This window comes from Vulpes lagopus, chromosome 19, assembly GCF_018345385.1.
Source record: "Vulpes lagopus strain Blue_001 chromosome 19, ASM1834538v1, whole genome shotgun sequence".
In the NCBI taxonomy this organism is placed as follows: Eukaryota; Metazoa; Chordata; class Mammalia; order Carnivora; family Canidae; genus Vulpes; species Vulpes lagopus.
In genome coordinates, this window is record NC_054842.1 from 28,249,240 (window position 1) to 28,271,947 (window position 22,708).

At 39.1% G+C, this 22,708-nt stretch overlaps 1 protein-coding gene across 1 annotated transcript in view; it reads left to right on the top strand.

Moving 5' to 3' along the window:
• The first annotated feature begins 6,688 nt into the window (after positions 1-6,688).
• Positions 6,689-22,708, top strand: part of COL6A5 (collagen type VI alpha 5 chain) — a 131,356-nt gene continuing 115,336 nt past the window's right edge. The window contains 1 exon segment of the mRNA XM_041733569.1: positions 6,689-6,923. The gene's annotated coding sequence lies outside the window, so the exon portion shown is untranslated.

The window sequence follows — 22,708 nt, forward strand, 5'->3', positions numbered from 1 at the left end:
ATCAATACTGAGATGGTTGTGGACCATGCAGACAGAACTGTCCAGTGGACAGTGGGAGATGTAGAACTAAAACTGAGCAAAGCCCTGGGTGTTAGTGTTCTCATGCTCACAGTTGAGAGATGAAGCCATGAGAATAGAAGAGCATGCAGGGAAAGCAGAGCAGAAGTTCAGGGATTAAACTTTGTTGGGTATGGCCACAGGTAGGAGGCTAAAGGAGGACATAGAGTTAAAGAAGAAATAATGTCACAAAATGTGGGAAGAACACCTAGTGGGTATGGTGTCCCAAAGTAGAGGAGACTTTCAGTGGTGAGGTCAACAAAATCTAATACCACATAACAATTCAGGAAGATGCAACCCAAGGTTTAGCAGTTTAGGTAAAGAAAGAAGCAAAAATAATTGTTGCAGTTAGGATATTCTCAGTAGCAAGTTGTAAAAAACTGACCTAGTTGGCTGACTCAAAATATATATTTATTCTCCCAGATAACAAGAAGTTCTGGGAAGAGAAGTCACAGGCTATAAGCTACAGATGCTCAATACCATCATCAAAGTCCCAATTTCTTTCTATTACTCTGCTCTATCATCTTCAAGCTAGTCATAGGATGGCTGCTGTAGCACTAGGCATCTCATTTGAATATGGTAATATTCAGAGAGGGAAAGAGAGTGTATCTTTTTATTTTTTATTTTATTTTTTTAAAGATTTTATTTATTTATTCATGAGAGACACACACACAGAGAGAGAGAGAGAGAGAGAGGCAGAGACATAGGCAGAGGGAGAAGCAGGCTCTCTGTGGAGAGCCCAATGTGGGACTCGATCCCAGGACCCCAGGACCATGACCTGAGCCGAAGGTAGATGTTCAACCACTGAGCCACCCAGGTGTCCTGAGAGTGTATCTTTTTAAAAGAGATATATTTTAAAAGATTTAGAACTTTCCTTGTGTGTTATTGGCCAGAAGAAGGTCACATGCCCACTGGCAAGAGGAATAGGACCACAGGATTGGCTCAAACTGAACTGGCAATAGGGTCAATTTCCCTGAGTATAATGCCTCCCATAAACATGAATGAATGAGTATTTTTTAATATGTGGCTTTCCTCTAAAGAGATGTTATGGGAACAGTCAAAATGCCCTTGAGTTTTTCACTGTATGATTACTAGATGAGCAGGATCAGGTATTACTTTCTTTAAGTACCCGCTCTTGTTTTGTGGGGGTGGTGGTCAAAGTGAGATGTGCCTGTCCAGCAGAGAATTCTGCTCTCCAGTCAGTCCTATAAAACAGAGTTTCAGAACTGTCTTCTTGGGCTGTTGAAAATTAGACTCAAGAGGACTTTACCTGTTCAGAAATATAAAATTTGATCCTTGACCTTGACTGTTTGATTTTCTTCCTATCTATAAATTCTCTCCCAAGTTTCTTGGGTGGAGATGTGGGTTATAGTGATAGGAATCTCACATGGTGTGAGCATAAATTTCATTTATGTCATATTTTTTACTCAAAAATTTGGGAAGCATTTGGAATATTTTGTAAAAACTTTTCTAACCACAACAGTAACAATGAAAAAGTCCTAATCATTGGGCTGAAGACATTGTATAGACTTATGTCGTGGCCTTGGACTTACATGGTGGCCAGAACTTCAAAATGCATCCACTTGTATACATGTCCCCTTCTAATTGTTTCTTGCTTCAATGAGTTATGTTGTTTTCTTTTTAGGGAACTAATGCAGCATAGTTCAGAAATTTCAGATGTATGCAGCTGGGATAACTGTAGTGAGTATGACCTCAGGATACTCTGCTCATGTATGACTTGGTGATTGAATATATACAGTGGAATTAGCATGAGGATTTGGACCTTCTCATTATTCTTCAGAGACATGTTTATAGAATTATCATGCTGTGCTTGGCATGATTATGTTTGGTGGTTCAGCAATAATTAAGAATTAAGATATGTAAACATAGATCTGAGTTACGCAATCAAAAAGGGAATCAGTTTACCAAGTAAATGAGCAGAAAAGGAGAAAAAAAAAAGTAAAATGAACAGAGAAGGACTCAGAGCATCTGGCATTTCTTTTAAGCCTTGTACTTGATTTCCTGTAGGTCTATATTGGTTTCTGGAGATTCTTGCCATCCAGACTAGGTTTATTTGTGAGGCAGTAAGAATAATAAAAACTCTAGAGATTTTCAAGGGTGTAGGTAGGAGTTATGGGATTCATATAATGGAAGACGTTTCAAAATGGTGAGATGAGCTTGTGCTGCACAATCTTTTATGCAGGAGCCCTAGAAATGATAGAAAAATAAACAAATAAACCAATCAGTAAATACATATACTTGCAAATATAAATGGAAACTCTTGAAAAACCAGAAGCCGTGAGAAATTTCCTAAAGATGAAAGTTAGATATTTTCAAGTTAAGGAGGAAAAGCACAGCCAGTCCACTTGTGGGAAAACATTACTATGAAAGACAGAAGAAGATCAAGAGTGACCATGCTGAATGAGATAAAAGGTAGAGGCTATAAGCACCAAGAGGCTCAGGGACAAATGACAGGGTGATTAGTTGGGTATTTTAGGGCTAAGTCCCTGGAGTACTTCTCTATCTTGGGCCAGGCAGAAACATTGGGCAATCATGCTGCTCTAGGTACCTGCAGTGGGTATGGGGGCTTATCTTTCAGAAATAGGGTCCTGAGGGGTAGATGATACTCTGAAAAGAATACTGGAAAGGCCAGCCTCTGAAGCATGACTCAGAGGAATGCTCCATTCCTCACCAAATATTATTGCTTATTTTTAAATGAGAAATTACTCCAAGAGGAGTAAGAGTTTCAGTAATTAAATACAAACAATATTTAAGTGGATGATTAGTCATTATATTAGCCAAGTTTCTTTTATTGAGTGAAATACAACTAATTAGTTTAGGCCAAGAAGAGCTAAGTCCTGGTCAATGTACATGTCTTGAGGGAAGGACAAAGTCGTAAGGATGACCAGAGCCTGGAGCTCTAATATCCGAGGACGTTCTCCTTCCTCCTTGCAGTTTCTCTTTCAATGACCTCATGTCCTGGAATCCCTGGGTGGCGCAGCGGTTTGGCGCCTGCCTTTGGCCCAGGGCACGATCCTGGAGACCCGGGATCGAATCCCACGTCGGGCTCCTGGTGCATGGAGCCTGCTTCTCCCTCAGCCTGTGTCTCTGCCTCTCTCTCTCTCTCTCTATGTGACTATCATAAAAAAAATTAAAAAAAATAACCTCATGTCCTGCACACTCTAGGCAAAGGCAAGGAAAATTTCAGTCCAGAATTCTGTTATGTCTAAAATATTCATGTTCTCTCTCATAGAGGAATGCTTTGCTATAAAGACCTCTGTTATTGGGTATGAAATAATTAATTATTGAGCTCCGTATGTTCTGCTAAATGTGCCATTTCCACCAAATGATTGGGGGAGGCTATAATAAATGACTTTCAGGATGAAACTACAGATGAGTGCAGAGGAAGGTAGTATTTATTGAGCATCTACTATATGCTGGGCACTGTCATATTAGAAATAGGTGACATATCTAGACTTCACAATAATCTGTAGCATAGATATCCATGTTTAGTAGATGGGAAATCTGACAGAAAGAGATGAAGTAACTTGCCCCAAATCATACAACCAATAAAAAACAACTGGGTTTTAAACCAAGGTTGATTTTGGCTGAAGTCATATGACATTGCTGTGTGGCAAACCTATCTCCACCATTTTAAAGTCATATCGCTATCAGACTTCATATTATAGTTCAGATGGTGTTGCATTAATGAGGATAGTATGTTTCCCACAAGAGCTTGGAAATACACTATAAAATTGCTATTCTTGTTCAACAGGATTTTTAAAAAGATATTTTACCATATTTTTAATACCTTTAAAATCAAGGTGGAGAAACAAAACTGAAATTGGTTTGGGGTTGTTTTCAAAGGCTCATTGCTATCATCCTTGCTAGATAAGTTAAGGGAATTTGTACTTTGAGATTTTAGACTTCTTCTCACTGGAGGAGCCTAGGGCAGGCTGCCCCTAAGTGTGTCACAATAGCATATTGACTAGCTTGAATTAAAGCCACTTGGGAAACAGCTAGTGCAAGGACACTAGGAAAGTCTGTTGGCTTAGTTATTAATATTGCATTTTATTTACTAATTTTTCTACCTACCTACCTTTTCTGTCTACCGGTAGACAGGCATGACAGAGTGACATTGAGCCACTTGGTGAGAGCTGTGTTTTCTTTTTTCCGCATCTTTTAATAATTCCAATTGTATCAAGGAGAATCATATTCATTTAAATCATCTCCCATGCAAAATAATCTTGTGTATTTCTGGTAGTACAGGTTTCACATTTTTTGGAAATGCCACCAGTATTTCTCAGTGGGAACTAAGGAATGCAGGCTAAAACACAATTTGATATGTTATCTCATTTTTTAAAGCAGTTGCAAAAATCCCAGACTGCAGAGGTTGGGTTAATGAAAAGCAAATATGTGAAATCTCGGAAAATATTATTCTTTCCACAATTTTGAAAGTCTGGATTCCTTTTCATTTATCCAGTAACTTCCTTTTCTAGAGAAAATGGCCAGTGAAGCCAAAGTCAGATAAATGTAGTTTAAGTCCAATTAGGCAATTTTCTGTGTTAGAAATTGAAAACTTGGCGATTTTAGGGCATTAATTCCTTCAAAAGTTTAGCTTAAAACTCCTGCTTTCTAAAACAAATTAATGAGATTAATGCATTCTTAGGAAAATAATGTAGTTCTCAATAGAAGACAAATTTACACTATACTTTCTCAAGGGAAAAGGCTTTTTAAAATTTTAGAAGCAAAAGAGAAGGAAGTGTTGAATTCTGTGGAAAAGGCTGTAGATCCCTAAAATCACTTTTGTGTCATATGGTGGCTGAAAACTAAATTGGAATCATATTTTAAGTGAAAACATTCCTACAATAATGCTTTCCAGAAAGGTTACTCAAAAAAGCCAGCTTCCTTTGACTCCAATGCTAGTTGAATAGTGTTTCACTAATTGTGAAGAAAGGGCCCCACCCTTCTCCTGAAGTGCAACCGGCTTCCTCTCCTCCCTGGGGATTTTACTCTGGGTTGAGAAAGAAGGTTCAGGTTATAAACCTCTGCACACTGGAGGTGCATGGACACAGCATGAGCAAGGAATCCACTGGGGCCAAGAAGGGAATGTGAAGTGGAAGCGTCATTTGTCCCCAGGACTCCAGCTTTCAGAGCTTCCAGCCTTCAGTGTTACTCTCTGTGTTTCACTCTGATGGCCAATGGCACATTCTCCACTACAGTCTGAATAGAACCAGACTCACTGATATTAAAGGTTGGGTCTTGGGCTGGCTGAGGAGTGCATCTCATCCAGAGAGACCACTCTATGGAAACTTGAGGTTTTTTTCTGATTGTGTTCTAGAAACAATGATGCATGGCATCATATGACGAGCAGAGTCTCCCATTTTCCCCGACCATTCTGCTTTTATTGGGTTATGTTGGTTCTCATTACATCTCTTGGAGAACTATTGAGGTGGGTCATGTTTGACAGTCAGAACAGGTCTGGTGGGTGATACCAGGGATGATCAATACTCACAGCACACCTTCCCACCCCAACACACACATGTGCAGGGGCCTCTTAGTAGAGAGGAACTAAGTAAGCAGGTTGTGGGACTTTGACCCTTGTGGTCTGGGCTGAGACCTGCTCCCAAAATTGAACAGAATTGTACTCAAATCCAGGACTTCAGGATGATCTGTACAGAACACCCCATAATCCTGACTGTACTAAGTGGATTCCAGAAGTCCAGAACACCTTTGGCTTAGAGCAAATACACTATCTCCTGAGGAAAACCATTTCCCCTCTTGTTAGTAAAACAAACAAACAAACAAACAAACAAACAAAAAACAAACAACCAAAAAACAAGTTATTAGCTCCCATTTGTATTCTTTTTGTTAAAAAAAATGATAATAAAGGGGAAAAGTCCTGAGAGCCTGCATTCAACTTCTCTCCATCCTTCCAACCCCATCCCTTCTGAGAAATACTTGGAAACATTCTAATTTACTTCGCAGTCCCAGAATCAAGCAGTCTAGTGCCTCAGACAGAGGTCCACGATGAGTGAGGGGGAGCTCCCATCTCTTGTGTTTCCTCTTGGCTTTTTATTAAACTCTCATCAGTGTGAGTGATCAGTGTGTCTCTTCATCAGCAGCCAGCACCGACAGACAGAGATCCAGGGCACCAGCTGGGAACATGTGTACGTATAAAATCTCAGCTGCGAGTACATGCCCAGGAAAAACATGCAAACCAGCCCTTACGTCTAAGAATCAGCAGTGCTTTCTAAGTTCTTGGTGATCTGTGTGCTAAGTCACATTTTCATTTTTGTTGCCTGCGCCACTTTGCAACCTTGCTCTTGCTGGGAGCTCCTGGAGAGAGCATAGGTTCAATCCCAATCTCTCTTTCTTTCTCTCTCTCTCTCCCCCCACCCCCAGACCCCAGCTTCCCCTCTCTGGGAATTTTTCTCTTCCTCTCAGCAGGTGGGCTAGGAAGACACCAGTGAATAACTTCTTGGAGTTAAATAGTTAGCCGGAGCAGCAGCAGTGACCTCAGCTCAGCGGCCGCAGATAAAGTCTGCCCTCGGTTTCTGAGAAACTCCTCAAGTTCTTTTGGCAGCCCCGGGCTTCTCCGGAATCGCTGCTAAGCCAACAGGCAGCTGCGGCGTCTCTGGAGGCTCACATGAAACCCCGGGAGCAGTTTAAAGCCCCGGCCCCTTGGGCAGCCTGGCCAAGGTCAGGGGTCAGCGGCGGCTATAAAGGGCTGCGGCTGGGTACCACCTGCGCGGCGCTGCGCGACCGGCTTCCCGCGCTCCCTCCAGGCTGCCTCGCCGGCCCTCTGCAGAGCTGGGGGGTTGGCCTCTGGGGGCTCTGGGTGTCCCCGACGCCGGGGAAGTTGGGTGAGTGTGAGGTGCGGGGGGGCCTTGCGGTCCGAGGTGGGCGGAGGAGCGCGCAGAGGGCAGGTGTCCAGCGCGAGCGAGGCTGTTCCCTCCCTGCAGGTGATTTTGCACCTGTGGGATGCCCTAAAATCCCCTGCTCCAAGGAACCGCGCAAATAAATGGTTGAGACCAGGTTCCTAAAGGCTAGACTTTGAGAATTGCCAAGGACCTTAGAGCAGTGCTATTGGGAAGTGTGGTGCAAGGACCTGCAGCATCCCCATCCCCTGGGGCTTTGTTAGAAATGCAAATTCAAAGGCTCCAAGCCAGACCTGCTGAACCACAATCTCCCGGTATGGGGCCCAGGAATGTATGTTTTCATAAGGCCTCCAGGAGTCCGCTGCAGCTAAAGTTTGCTTACCTATGACTTTGAGGTCATGTTGTCTAAGACTTGCACCCCTCACTCCAGGCAGAAACTCCCAGGTAACCAGGAAGGGGTGCATAGAGGAGAAGCTATAAGGCATTAGATACTGAGATATATTCAGATATAATAAGAACTTTGAAACATTCATGGCTTGTCGCAATTGCTGGTCAGTGTCCGACTGTGAACTGTGATCTTTGATTTCCTGGAAACAGCACTCAGGGCTTTAAAGGAACTTTACCTTGTCTCTACTCTGTGCAAGGCCCCAAGCAAGGTTCTTTCAAAGTGAAGGAGGAAGTTGTGTACTTTTAAAATCTCCAAACTGGTGGCTTATTTTTCCTTTAACCAGGATCTTTGTAATACGGTGTAGCGTTTCATACCCCCCACATTTATCTTGGTTTTTGGTATTTAAGTGCTCCTTCTGAAGTTAATTTTTGTTATTGCTTTTAACCTAGAATGCCAGATTAGGTATTTTGAAAGAGATTTCCTTAATAAGTTCTGAGCAAAAATGCTTAAAAACTCTAAAAATCTTTAAGACATATGTTTTGATGTTCGTATTGAAGTCTACTTGATACATTTTACAAGTAGAATATTTAGGGATCCTGAGATTTCTTATGAATCAAATAGAGTTAGACTTAATATTTATGTCTAACTCTACTATCTCCAAGGTTCTGAACCATTCCTGCAGATTCCTTCATCACTACTGGGAACCTCATTCATGAAATAGTCAATGATAAAGGTTGTATGAATGGTTTGCTGTTAGTTTTGTCTTTTGGTGGCTAACTTAAATATTAAGTCTAACTCTACTACTGAGTCATTCTGAGACTCTTGAGTGAATTTCTGTGGATATTTCTCAGTTTTCCCCTCTTGTCAATGGGTGGATGCAGGAGGTATGCTTTTGATGTGGCACCTGGCAGCATTATTCCAAAGTATCTCCCCAGAGTTCCCTACCTGCTGTATGGTTACAATGTTGAATCTTTATTAATATGTTAAAGTAGACAAAATACTTAACACAGTGATCATAGTTAATTATGTATGCATGTTTTAAGTTAAAACACCCGAGAAGCTTGCTCACAGATTTCAAAGGCTAACTTCTGTTTTGAAAACAATTTTGGAAATGTCAGTTAAAATTACAAGTTATTGGTAAGAATGCCATGTGCCTGTGAAAATAAAGCTTGCCACTGTAAATATTCCTCTTCCTGAATCATGGCTGCACACAGAACTTGCTTATAAGAATTCAAAGAGCATACTCAGTATCCTTTTATAATGGAGTATAAGGTTTGCAACATAAGTCTTATTTTTGTCATATTTTATGTTGTTATTTCCCTCCTTCAAATCACCTTCCAAAAGAGAAGAATTTTTAACCCTGGAGTATTTATCTGGATCCCTCTAGCTCTGACAGTGGGGGACAGGAATTTACTTGAGATGTGCACTTTTCACGGCATTGCAGTTTGCTTTGAGAATGCCGTCAATCTCCTAGGATCTCAGATCCAGGTCCTCTCTGGGCAGGTGCAGAGAAGGTGATGGGTACTGGGCAAAGCTGGGACTTAGGATACAAACAAGATGCATACCTACCTTATGAGGAAGCACTAGCCAGTGGGGCATTGGCAGTTGCCCTGTGGTCCTGCCCTAGATTCTTCTGACCTGCTTGGATTCTAATCCTTCAAGCCAGTTTTGGGGGCATACTGTAATTCAAGACTTGGTCTCTGAAAAGCCATTGCAAAATTCTAATTTCTTTGATGGACGCAAGTGACACGTTGAGACATCTCCCTTAGCATGGTTGGAAGATAATAAAGGACATGAAGAGACCAGAATAGTGGGATGAGAACTTTAGGAAAACAGTGTTGTGCAGTGGAAGGAACATCATCTTTGCTGTTGGAGAGACTGCATGTTTTGGGGCAATCTGTACTCCCTCACAGAGCCTATTTCTTTATCAATAGTAGGGTATAATCATCATGCAGAAAGACCTACTCTTCTTCTGGGTCATCCACCTTCAGTGTTTATTTCATGGGCTAACATTAGCTACAAAGGAAGTTTGGAAATGTGGTTTTATAGCTGAGCACCCCTATCCATCAGTATAAGGGTTCTATTGATAAAGAGGGAATATTGGATAATGAATAGGCAGCTAGAGTTTCTGAAAAAATAATGCAGGACCAGATTGGTTCTTTAGAGATTGTAAAGTGCCAATGGTTGTAGTGGATAGTGGTATGTACATGTGTACGCATTAAAGAATAGAAGGTGGTAGAGAAAATGTGATAATAACAAGTTTCTAGGCTGCTGGATGGCTTGAGGATGTTCAAGTTAAGCAGACAGGCCCCTGAAATAGAAGTGCTCTGGCTTTGAAAATGTGCTAATAATCGTACCTCTACCTAGGTCGTTTTTTTTTTTTTTTTTAAGATTTTATGTATTTGAGAGAGAGAGAGAGAGAGAGCAAGAGAAAGTGTGTGCGAGTGAGAGAGCACAAACAGGGGGGCAGGGCAAAGGGAAAGGGAAAAGCAGACTTCCCCCTGAGCAGGGAAATCTGATGCTGGACTCCATCCTAGGACCCTGGGATCATGATCTGAGCCTAAGGTAGACACTTAACTGTTTAACCGATTGAATCACCTGGGTGCACTCTATCTAGGTCTTGAAGCAATTTACATAAATGGCTATATTTAAATCAAACAGTAATCCTGAGGGGTAAAAAAGTAGATGTGTTTATTACCACTTCATTGATAGGAACGTTGAGGCTTAGATTTATTAAACCCTTGTGTATAAGCATATGCTCAGCACAGAGCTACTGTAAACCTTAGCTTTTCTGGCACCCAGCTGATCTCCTTATCAGGAGGGGTCAGGTTGTAAAAGAAATGAGAGGATGAAGATAACCTTGCATACTTCATTTTTACGATTGCAATAAGGTAAGAAAAAGATTTGGAAAGAGGGAGATAACATAATAAAATTTTGTAATTTAATAATTAAAGATATAATGATTTAAGAGCCCATATACCTGGGTTCAAATCAGCATTTAATCACTTGCTAGCTGTGTAAACTTGGGTAAGACACTTAACACCACTATTTTCTTCTATCTTATGGGGTAATAGTAGTACTCATTGCATAGAGATCTTGTAAAGATAAAGAACAAAAAATAGTGATGGATACATAATAAGAAATAAGTGCTTGCTGTTTTAGATAGACCATAACTAAGAGAAAAAATTGAAAATCAATTGAGTTAATTGAAATAGCTGACTACAAGATAAATTTAGGGAAAAAACCAATAGTTTTTCTATAAACAGTAATAAGCAGCTAAGAATATAATGAAGAAAATGTCTATTCTAAATAAAAATAAACTACAGAATGAGAACTATGAATGTGAAATGTGTGTAACCAACTACTGTTGGCTCCTTGCTGCCTGAACTTTACCCTCTACCCTTGCCCCAAACGCACATTAAGAGAGATGCACAGAAAACCCAAAGCACCAGTATGGGTTTTATGCAAAAATACTTCCAAGAAAAAGGGAAGCCTTTGTTATATGCAAAACAAAGATTAAGTGTTGTTCCAGGAAACAGAAGAAAATTACCCTAAACTCTAAGGCATTAGAGAACACAGGTTTTCTTTGGTTTCTTTTCTTTCTTTCTTTCTTTCTTTTTTTTTTTTTTAAACACAGGTTTTCTAAAGCAAGGGCTCAGAGAAATGCAAGAAGCAATGAAAGACAAAGGCAAGGAAAGCTCAGAAAGAACATAAAACCAAAACCCAAATTAGAAGGTATAAGTCAACCTGGTGGAAAATTAGTTTTGCCTTAGAGGACAACTTTGAAAAAAAAAAATCTCATAGATTGCAGAGAGCAAGGACAAAGAGAGAAAAATGGTTAGACTAACAGTAATGGAAAACAAGTAAGAGAGAAACAGCATCAGACTATGTAGATTTAAAGACAAAAAAAAAAAAGGATAAACGGAACTGAAAATAAATATAAAACATGTTGTATTTCTATGAACTCAAATTATCATTCATTTTAAGATGTACCTTTGATTTAAAAATAGTTTTGGGGCAAATAAAAAGGAAAATAAAACTGTGTGTTAAATGAATGTGTCACAAGAAATTTCTCATTTGAGAAAGACTAAAATGTAAAAAAATGTATTTTTTAGTTGAGAAAATATAGAATTAGATGAAAACTTTTCCAAAGTAAAAGAACATCTGCATTGGCATGTCAAGAGTCTCACCATGTTCCGAAAAATAAAAAAACAAAGAAACCCCCCAAACTCAAATAAGATTAGCATGGTGTTATTTAAGGATAAAGAGTAAAATATCCAAGCAGAAAAATAAAAAATAAAATAGACTGGCCATATAAATGATCTCAGCAACATTAGATTTCAGAGGAAAATGACTCCGTGATGAGAGCTTAGAGGGAAAATGATGGAATGAAACCAGGGAATTCTATAGCCACCTCAGTAGATGGCTTGTGCTGAATTTTTGTTAGCACTGATTTAGATTGCTCTAAGTTATGCCAGATGTCAGGACATATAACATAATCCTTGCTACTCAAGTTTTCTGAGGACTAGCATCTTCTAGGAGGTTGTTAAAAATGCAGAATCTCAGGCCCCATTCCAGAGCTCTTGAATCAGAGCCTGCATTTTAACAAGATGCCCAGGTAATTCTTGTGTGCTTTAAAGCTTGAGAAACACTGTCTTCCTCAAGCACTTGCTAAAAGTCTTCTAGCCCAGCACTTTGTAACTGGTGTGTGTCGTAAGGACTGTGGATCTGCTGAGACATTCATCTCCTTAGCCTGTGGGGTCAAAGACGTTGGGCTGAGGACCTAAAGAACAATGTCATTTCCTTTGTGTACCATGATCTATGGTTGTGGTGTCCAGTATGGTAACCAGTCATCATATGTGGCTCTTGGATACTTAAAATGTAGTCTAAGTTGAGTTATGCTATAGGAGTAAAATATAAGCCAAATTTTGAGGATTTAGTGTGAAAAATGAATGCAAAATATTGTGTTAATTCTTGTTTCGATTACCCATTGACATGGTATTTTGGATACATTGGGCTAAGTAAAATGCATAATTTAATTAATTTCATGTATTTCTTTGCTAATGTAGTTGCTAAAAAATTTAAAATTGCCTGTCTCTCTCTCTGACTATCATAAATAAATAAAAATTAAAAAAAAATTTAAAAAAAGGGGATCCCTGGGTGGCGCAGCGGTTTGGCGCCTGCCTTTGGCCCAGGGCATGATCCTGGAGACCTGGGATCGAATCCCACATCGGGCTATGGAGCCTGCTTCTCCCTCTGCCTGTGTCTCTGCCTCTCTGTCTCTCTCTCTATCATAAATAAATAAAAATTAAAAAAAAAATTTAAATTTAAAATTGCATGTGTGGCCTGCAATCTGTTTCTGTTGGACAGTACTGATCTGGTTGCTTTAGGTGGCAAAAGGAAAATCAAAATAAAGAAGCTAAGAATGGATATGGACTTATATGGCACATTAATCCTATTTAAACTTAGAAATAAAATTGAATAGTTGTGGTATTGTGTTCACAGAGCAAGAATTATGTTGTTAAAAATAAAAAGCTACGGTATGAAAACCCTAAAGTTTAAAAGATAATTGGGAGACTACTTTTGCTCCTAGAAAATTCAATCAAAAAATGAAAGAGGAGGGGCACCTGGGTGGCTCAGTCAGTTGAGCCTGCTTCTTGATTTCAGCTGGGGTCATGATCTCAGGGTCCTGAGACCTAGTCCTGTGTGGGGCTTCATGCTCAGCATGAAGTCTGCTTGGGATTCCTTTTCCCTCTTCCTCTGCCCCTCCTCCTGCTCACATTCTCTCTCTCTCTCTCTTTCTCTTTCTCTCTCTCTCTCACACACACACAGACACCAAATAAATAAATAAATAAATAAATACATAAATAAAATCTTTTTAAAAATGAAAGAAGAGTCAGGTAATGTAAGCAGACTACTTTTCTTATCTTTTGTAGACAAGGGACATAAATTTCATTTCTAAAGCTGATAAATTTATAAATATAAGTTAAGACATTTTCTTTACGAATAATTTTACTTAGCTTGTTCTAAGTAAAAATTTGACGTATTTTCTTCCAAAATGATGATCAATAGAGGAGAAATTAAAAAACAAAACAAAAACAGACAATAAGGCAAAAAATGTTAAACAAAAGAAGCAGTAGGGAAAAGTAAAGACTAACTTATAAAATAGAGATGATACAAGTCCAAATATATATTTTATAATATAATATGAATTTAAATTCCCCATTAAAGAAAAAGATTCATAGATTGCATCAGAAAGTTATATCCAGCCAAATGCTCTCTACCAGAGATACATCTAAAATTTAAAAAATTTGATAATTGATATTAATTATATGTTATCCAAGAGAAAGCAGGGATTATGCTGTTATTTAATGTTGAGATCAAAGGAAAAGATATTAAATGAGGCATAATGCATACTTTTCTTTTGCATACTTTTTTATAACCTTTTCTTTTTTTTTAAACCAACATTTATTGAGTGCTAACTATCGACCAGTACTGCTAAATATCAGGATACAACAGTGGTCCAAAGCAGATGTCTTTCTCTGATGAAGTTTACCATCGAGTGGTACACACCCTATAATCAAAGGTCACATAATAATAGTAAATGACAAATATGATTTGCAAGGAAAATATAGCTGTCACAAACTCTATGAAATAGCTAGCATGGTATAGAAATATATAAAGCCCAACTGCAAGAAATGATAATACAGGGTAGGAGAAATGTTGATCCACTTATGTTAGTCCTGCAAATGAGAGATTAGATAGACAAAAATACATAAGGATGACCTAATAGATTAATAATGAACTCTATATCATCAGGAGAAATTTTTTTCCCCCCAAGCATCCATGAAGCATTTTATTTTTTTTTTTTTTTTTTTTTTTTTTTTTTTTTTTTTTTTGACAGATGAGGAGACCTCAGGCAGTGATGCTACTCTTTTTTTTTTTTTAAAGATTTTATTTATTTATTCATGAGAGAGAGAGAGAGAGAAAGAGAGGCAGAGACACAGGCAGAGGGAGAAGCAGGCTCCATGCAGTGAGCCTGACGTGGGATTTGATCCTGGGTCTCCAGGATCATGCCCTGGGCTGAAGGCAGGCACTTAACCGCTGAGCCACCCAGGAATCCCTCATGAAGCATTTTAAAAGAGAGAGTTTAAATCAGGTCCAAAGGGAAACCTTAATCTGTTCCAAAAAAGAAAAATATTACAGATCACATTCCCTGAATGCAATGCTTTAAAATCAAAAGTAATAAAAGCAAGAGTCACTACAAAATAAAATGACTTTAATAAAATGTATAAAACAAATTTGAAATTTCTATCCACTAGAAAAATTTAAAGATTTATTTATTTATTTTTAGAAGAGGGGAGAATGCACGAATGGGATGGGGAGAGGGAGAGAGAATCTCAAGGGAAATTAGGAAAATGCATTGCCTCCAAAAGGCTTCATTTCCAAATAAGAATAGAAATAAATGAATGAATCATTCAATCAAGAAGTTAGAAGACACAAAATGAGCCTAAGTAAAGACAGAAAATTGAAAATTAAGGCAGAGAAAAGCACCCAAATTGATTAATAAATGCAAAACAAAGTTTTTTGGAGAGGAAAATTACAGGAAAAAGAGTAATCTACTAGTTATTATAATCCAGAAAGAGAGAAGGAAAACAAAATGCATAATATTAGGAATGAGAAATTACACATAACCCTTAGAGGGTAGAGAAAAATGAGAGGATTTTCAAATAGTTAAATAAGGAAATATATTAACAGGTAATATGAATACTAATAAAATATAAATTAGGTACATTTAGGAGAAATATTTGAGCCAAATATATGAGTTTTTAAAATTAAAATATGTATATGTATAAATGTCAGGCAGAATAGTAGAGATTATATCATAAAACTAAACTTGTATAATTGGTTAGTGCAGTGTTGGCAACTCGCCACCAAATAAAGTTTTATTGGAACATAACCACAGGGCCAACTTATCTACTAGGCACAGAAAGCACGGTATCTAGGGCCCCCAGTACTTTTAGGGCCTCATGAAATGCTTTAGTTTCACTAATAATCAGAAGGGAAAAAATTAAACTTTTAGGGTCAAAAATATTTAAATTTTTCTTCACAAGGCCCACGAAAGTATTAAAAGCTATATCAAAAATAATTTTTATTTAATTTTGTTCTTTTTTAAAGATTGATTTATTTATTTGTAAGAGACAGAGAGAGAGAGGCAGAGACACAGGCAGAGGGGGAAGCGGGCTCCTCACAGGGATCCTGATGTGGGACTCGATCCCGAATCCCGGAATCACGACCTGGGCAAAAGAAGGCAGGCGCCCAACCACTGAGCCACCCAGGCGTCCCTTAATTTTGTTCTTATGGGAAGCTTGTAAGGCAAAAGTTCCTAGGGCCCGTGGCAGTCCTAATGCAGCTCCACAGCCATGCTCATTTGTTTACATATATTGTCTGTGGCTGCTTTTACAAGGGCAGAATTGAATATTTGTACTGGAGTCAAAACCCAAAATATTTACCGTCTGGCTCTTTACAGGGAAAGTTTGCTGACTCTTGGCTTAGTGTGTTAGCACTCATGATATTAAACTGAACTATCTTTATGACCTGGATTTTATTCTTACTAATTACTTCTACCTATACCATCAATCCTTCAAGACATCAACAACAAAAAATGCTGTTTTTGAATTCCTCACATTTCTTGACCATTTATTAAAGGCAGGATGCCCTTTATGTCAGTTCAAAATTTTAAGAGAAGAAAAACTGCCAAGTAATCAATATTTATGTTTAATTATCTTCATCCCATACATCATAAAGAATATAAAAAGAATGGGGAAAGGGCAGTGTTAAGGAAAAGCAGTATCTCCGTGTAACACGTTCTTTCCGAATGTCATCTGCAAGTGAGTATTTGCTTCTTGCCTCGTGAATGCAACACAGTGGCCTCGGAAATAACCCAGGAGATGACAGTGCTGAGACTGCTTTTCCTGAACCAGAGTGCCAATTGTTTATAATTTGGCTTCTAAAGTTTTAGAAAATCATAATAGTTTACAAGTTTGGCATAAAATTTCAGATTTTTTTTTGGATCCCCTCAAATTTATGCTGTGATGTGGCCTCAGTTTTGACTATATATTAATGTTAAGAATCAAGTTTGCTTTTGGTTAGTGAGCATTGTGATTCGTTTATACATAGGAAAGCTCCTGGAAGAATAGCCAGCAGCCTGGTATGGGTTTTAGCTGTGGGGAAGGGGAATATGTATCTGCTGGTACACTAGGTGGAGGTGTAGTAGTAGTCCGTGCAACTCGGAAGGAGTAGATTGTTATTGACATTGATTAGGATTCCCAGCTCATTGGATTTAATATAATGCAGATCAAGTTGGTTTTATTTCTGTTTTATTCACCCAGAGTCTATAGTTTACATTGCTGTTCACTGTATTTATAGTGACCCATATCTATCATTATATCATACAGAGTAGTCTCACTGCCCTAAAAATACTCTGTGCTTTACCTATTCATGCCTCCTTCCCCCAACTTCTGGCAACCACTGATCTTTTTGCAGTCTCCAGATTCTGCTTTTTCTGAATGTTTCTACAGTTGGGGTCATAGAGTACGTAGCCTTTTCGACTGGCTTCATTCACTTAGCAATATGCATCAGACCTTCCTCTGTGTCTTTTCATGGCTTGGTAGCTCATTTCTTTTTAGCTCTGAATAATATTATATCGTCCAGCTGTCCCACTGTGAATTTCTCCATTCCGCTTGGTGAAGGACATCCTGGCTGCTTCCAGATCCACTTTCAGACAACACTACTTCCTCCCTCCTGTCCCTTGTATCATTGTTATCATTAATTTCACCTATATATAAACTATAATCATCAAGTACATTATTGTTGTCATTATTTTGAACAAAATGTTGTTTCTTAGACTGATTAAGAATAAGAACAAAGGTTTGTATTTAACTTTACTTGTTCCTTCTCTAATGCTCTTGTATTAACTACATTTTCTTAATTTCTGTGTTTTTGAGGTTCTGGCATCTGGAGTCTTGTTGACTAGGGAGGGACTGCCTCTCTCCATGGTTGACTAATTCCTAGATAGTAAGGGATTCGTCCACACGCCCTTTTCTGATATGTAAACCAATCAAACCTGAGTCCATACCTCCAGCTGACACCTCCTTTGGGCTCTTGAACTCTGGGACATTATCCCCTTTTTCTAACCATTCCAGGATTGTGCTAGACAACTAGAGACCACCCTGCCAGTGCAGAGCCCACTGACATTATTCAACTGTCCAATTCTAAATCCACCTAGCTTGTTGACTTTGTCTCATTCATTTCTTCCCAGGAAAACCACAATGAAGACTCCCACCCAGAGTTCTTTCTCTTTCTCTGCCTGTTCCTCTTGCCTTAGTTCTTCCCTAGCTGGCCCTTTGTGGTGTGTTGTGCCTCCTGTTTCATTTTTGGGTCTGCATGTCTTACTGTACCTGATTAAAATAAATCCTGGGTACCATTAAAACTTGAAACTTTATATAGATTTGGATTTCTGATTTCTATTATTTTCCTTCCCTGAAGAACTTCTTTTATTATTTCTTGCATGACAGATCTACTGGTGATGAATTCTGTCCATTTTTGTTGGAGAAAATGTGTATTTTTCCTTCACTCCTGAAGGATAATATCCCAGGATGCACAATTCCAAGGTGATGGCTTTTTCTCTTAATACATTGAATATTCCACTCTACTCACTTCTTGCATGTCTGGCTTCTGAGGAGAAGTCAGATGTAATATTTATCCTTGCTCCTTTACAGATAAGATTTTTTTCTTCTGACTTCTTTCAAGACTTTTGCTTTACTTTTGATTTTCTGTAGTTTGAATATGATATGCCTGGATATAGTTTTTGTTGGTTTTGTTGTTTGTTTTGGCATTTTTCCTGCTTGTTATCCATTGTACTTCCTGTATCTGTGGCCTGGATTCTACATTAATTTGGGGGGAATTCTCAGTCATTATTGTCTCAAATATTTCTTCAGTTCCTTTCTCTCTCTCTTCCTGTTCCGGTATTCCAGCTCTAAGTATGTTCTACATTTTGTAGTTGTCCTAGGGTTCTTGCATATACTGTTCCATTTTTTTTCAGAATTTTTATTTGTTTTTCAGTTTTTGAAGTTACTATTGACATATCCGCAAGCTTAGAGATTCTTTCCTCATCCGTGTCCTGTCTACTAACAAGCCCACTGAAGGCAATTTTCATTTTTTTAAAAGATTTTATTTATTTATTAATGAGAGACACAGAGAGAGAGGGAGAGGCAGAGACACAGGCAGAGGGAGAAGCGGGCTCCATGCAGGGAGCCCGACGTGGGACTCTATCCAGGGTCTCCAGGATCACACCCTGGGCTGAAGACGGCGCTAAACCGCTGAGCCACCAGGCTGCCTGCATTTTTCATTTTTGTAACAGTGTTTTTGACCTCTTGCATTTCTTCTTGATTCTTGGAATTTCCATGTCCTGCTTCCATTTCCCATCTATTCTTGCACGCTGTCTACTTTTTCCATTAGAGCCCTTTGCATACTAATCAGTTATTTTAAATTCCTGGTCTGATAATGCCAACAATCCCTGCTGTATCTAAGTCTAGTTATGCTGCTTGATCTGTCTCTTTAAACTGTGTTTTTGCCTTTTAGCATGCCTTACAATTTTTTGTTGAAAGCTGGTTATGGTGTAGTGGGCAAGAGGGACTGCAATAAATGGTTAGTGATGTGGTGATGAAGTGTGGATGGAAGGGAAGCATTCCATGGTCCTAGGATTAGATCTCTGTCTTTTAGTGAGCCTGAGATCCTGGTCTGGGAACTTCCCATGTACTTCTCAGTTTTTCATCCCCTCTGATGGGACAGGATGGCTACTGGCTACAGGGAGCTGGAGCTAGGTATTTCCCTTCTCCCAGGTTGATTAGGTTCTGGTAAAACCCCAATAGGTTAGACTCTGGTAAAATAGTGTCTCCTGAGGGCAGGTCTCAGTAAAAAGAACAGAACTCTGGAATATTTCAAAATGGTTATTTCCCCCCACCCCTCCTGCTGGAAGCACAGGAGTCTTTCTCGGGTCCTCACTATGAGAATGTGGTAGAGCTACTAGAGGTAAAACTTACAGAAGTGTGAATGCCACCCTAACACTGGACCTTCCCCTGGAATTTTTAACTCTTATATTTGTCCACATTGAGCTTCCAATAATTTGTCAATTATAGTTTAGCTTCTTGTGCCCTGGCACTGATTCCCACAGAGGTATCCAGAGAGATTTCTGCCCATGAGTTTCTGCTTTGATCAGTTGTGATTCTCTGTATCCATGTGTCTTTGCCTCTAATGGAGCAGTGGTTTGCCCTCTGACTTCACTCCTCTGATGGATCTAAGAAGAGTTGTTGATTTTCAGATTGTTCATATTTTTACTTGTTAAGACACAGTAATGACTTTCGAGCTCCTTAGTGCCAAACTGGAAACTGGAAATCCTGGGATGCTTTTTAGAGAAAAACAGGCTGCTGTTAATCACTATACTGGAACAGCAGTTTTTAATTGGTGCTATTCTAGAAAACTGCATTGCATATTCGTGGATTCTTTCATTCAATTTTTATGTTTGCTTTACTTAGGAAAAAATAATTTTTAATTTAAGAATCAATTAAAAGTGTCCTCATTCCCACATCCTAAAAATAAGTATATTTGACAATGAAAAAAATTGAAATCACACTGGACACTCTCAACTTTGCATTTCCCCCCTAACCTACACTTTTAATTAAATTGAGCAAGCATTTACTTGCTTTGCACTGTATTTAGAGAACCTGAAAGTAGACTAAAACAAGATCCTTTCCCTCAAAACTTACACTAAAGATGGATCAGTCAAACATGTACACAGAAAAAAACAATATGGATAATAAAATACGTACATGAGCTATTAAAAACCAGTGGTGTAGCCTGAGTGTTTGATGCAAATGGGAACATGAAAGGTAGATATAGCTACAGTAGTCAGGGGGTAGGCCAGCCAGGTCTCAAAGTATAGTTGTGATTTGAACTTGTGTATAAGACAAGGGCTATTCAGGCTTGGGACAGAGGAGAAACAGTGCGGGTGCATGGTGTTTGGTTGGTTCCAGAGGGATTGGGAATTTGAGAGCTCTCCAGAGACTCTGGTTCTGCAAAGTCGTAGCAAGAAGGAACCATCCTAGAGGGCCCAATTCTGAATTTCCCAGTGGGTCTGGTATCTAAGCATATTCAGAGTTGCCAAGTGCAATTTGGTCAAGATTCTTTTGCTTGTGAACTATCAAAGTGCTCAAGCACAACATGGGATTTGTTAGCTAAAATGCCTAAGGATGTCCCTGGGACATGTCAGACTGATCAGAATGTTCAACTAATGTCATGACAAACATGTCTCTCTTGATCTTGGGATTCTCCTTTATGGTGGCAAGATGACCTCAGCAACTTATATTCCACCAGTTTATTATCCTTGCAGCAAGAGAGCTTCTTCCTCCCAACAGATTTAGCAAAAGTCCACATATTGGCTGATGTTTATTGGCTCTGATGATCTAGGTCAGGTGCTCATCTTTGGATCAATCACAGTGATTAGAGCAGTGCTGGCTTAAGTTAAGGTGTTCTTTCTTGGAGTGAGGGCAAGATCATGATTCCAGCAACTACATGGATTGAAAGTAGGGAAAGAGGTTTCTCAGAAGCAGTTGTGAGTGGTGGGCACACCAAATAGACAAATGTCTACTACAGGATACTTTATATATATGATCTCCTATAAACATCTGAACAACATAATGCTACAACCATTATTGATCACAACCTACAGATAAGGTCATTGAAGTAGACTTTTTTCTCTTTGGGACTGTTCCCCTGTACTCTCTACAGAGAGTTTGCTTAGGCCCTTTAGGATGGACCAATCCAATGGTTCTCAGCCTTGGCTGCACAGGGTGATTTTATTTATTTATTTATTTTTAAAAGATTTTCTTTCTTTATTCATAAGAGACACACAGAGGGAGATAGAGACATAGGTAGAGGGAGAAGCAGGCTGCCTGCGTTGAGACTGATGTGGGGCTCAATCCCAGGATCCCGGGATCAGGCCCTGAGCCAAAGGCAGATGCTCAGCCACTTAGCCACCCAGGAGTCCCACCGGGTGTGCTTTAAAAAATCCCAGTGTTCTGGCCACATCCCCAACAAATTGAGTCAGAAATTCTGGGAGTGGGACCAGGCTTCAAAATTCCACAGTGGTTGTCTAGTGTGCAGCCATGGCTGAAAACCACCAGCCTGAGGTTGTTTTCTTTTCAGAAAGTTGTAATGAGAACAAAGAGCAGAGCCAAGTTCTATTTTGTTGGCAACAGTACCAATAATGAGGCACACACTCAAGGAGATCAAACTACCACAGGAAGCAAGCTACTATCCCAGTGGAAATCAGGCATTGAGAATATAGATGGAGATATTACTAGTTTGGGATTTTATGATTTGAAGGGTATCCGTGGTTGAATGTCATTAATTCCTATGTGGATTGTAACAGGCCTTCTGAAGTTTTAGCAGGTGGAAGTCTTCGAAGCATAAGCAAGACATTCTTCTCTCTGGGGATGTTTATTTAAAAGAAATCTGATCTGTAGGTTTTGGATGAGATTGTTGAAAGGTAATTAATAATACTTGAAAACCGAAAATCTTTGATGCCTGGGGAGTCTGGTTTAGGAACCTTCGGGATGTACTAATGTGCTTTCAGCTCACGTTCTGGCAAAAAGTGTGACTGCTTCATCTGAGAGGCCCAGACCGTGGAAGGATGGACTTGCTTGTTTTCTGTCTTCAGCAGAGCCTTCTTCCTAGAAGAACCGGGTTCTGATTCACAAAAGGAGGGCATTTTATTGCTGAAGTTCAATCCTCTTGTTGTATATATTAGGGGACCAAGTCTCAGAAAGGAGATAACAGTTATGAATTATGAAAATTTTCAGGGGATCCCTGGGTGGCGCAGCGGTTTGGCGCCTGCCTTTGGCCCAGGGGCGATCCTGGAGACCCGGGATCGAGTCCCACATCGGGCTCCCGGTGCATGGAGCCTGCTTCTCCCTCTGCCTGTGTCTCTGCCTCTCTCTCTCTCTCTGTGACTATCATAAATAAATAAAAAAAAAAAAAAAGAAAAAACTTAAAAAAAAAAAGAAAATTTTCACAATTCTTGATCAAACTTGCAGAAGTCATTAGAACATATTAAGTGTTTTTATATGCTTTTTTTGATACTTTTCATAAGATAAAGTTTTATTTTTGAGTTCATTCCTACTCAGTTCTTTATAATTCTGAAATATCATGTTTATTTATTCTTTCAATAAATATATATTTTTAAGATTTGTTTATTATTTGACAGAGAGAGAGTGCACAATCAGGAGGCAAAGCAGAGGGAGAGGAAGAAGCAGGATCCCCA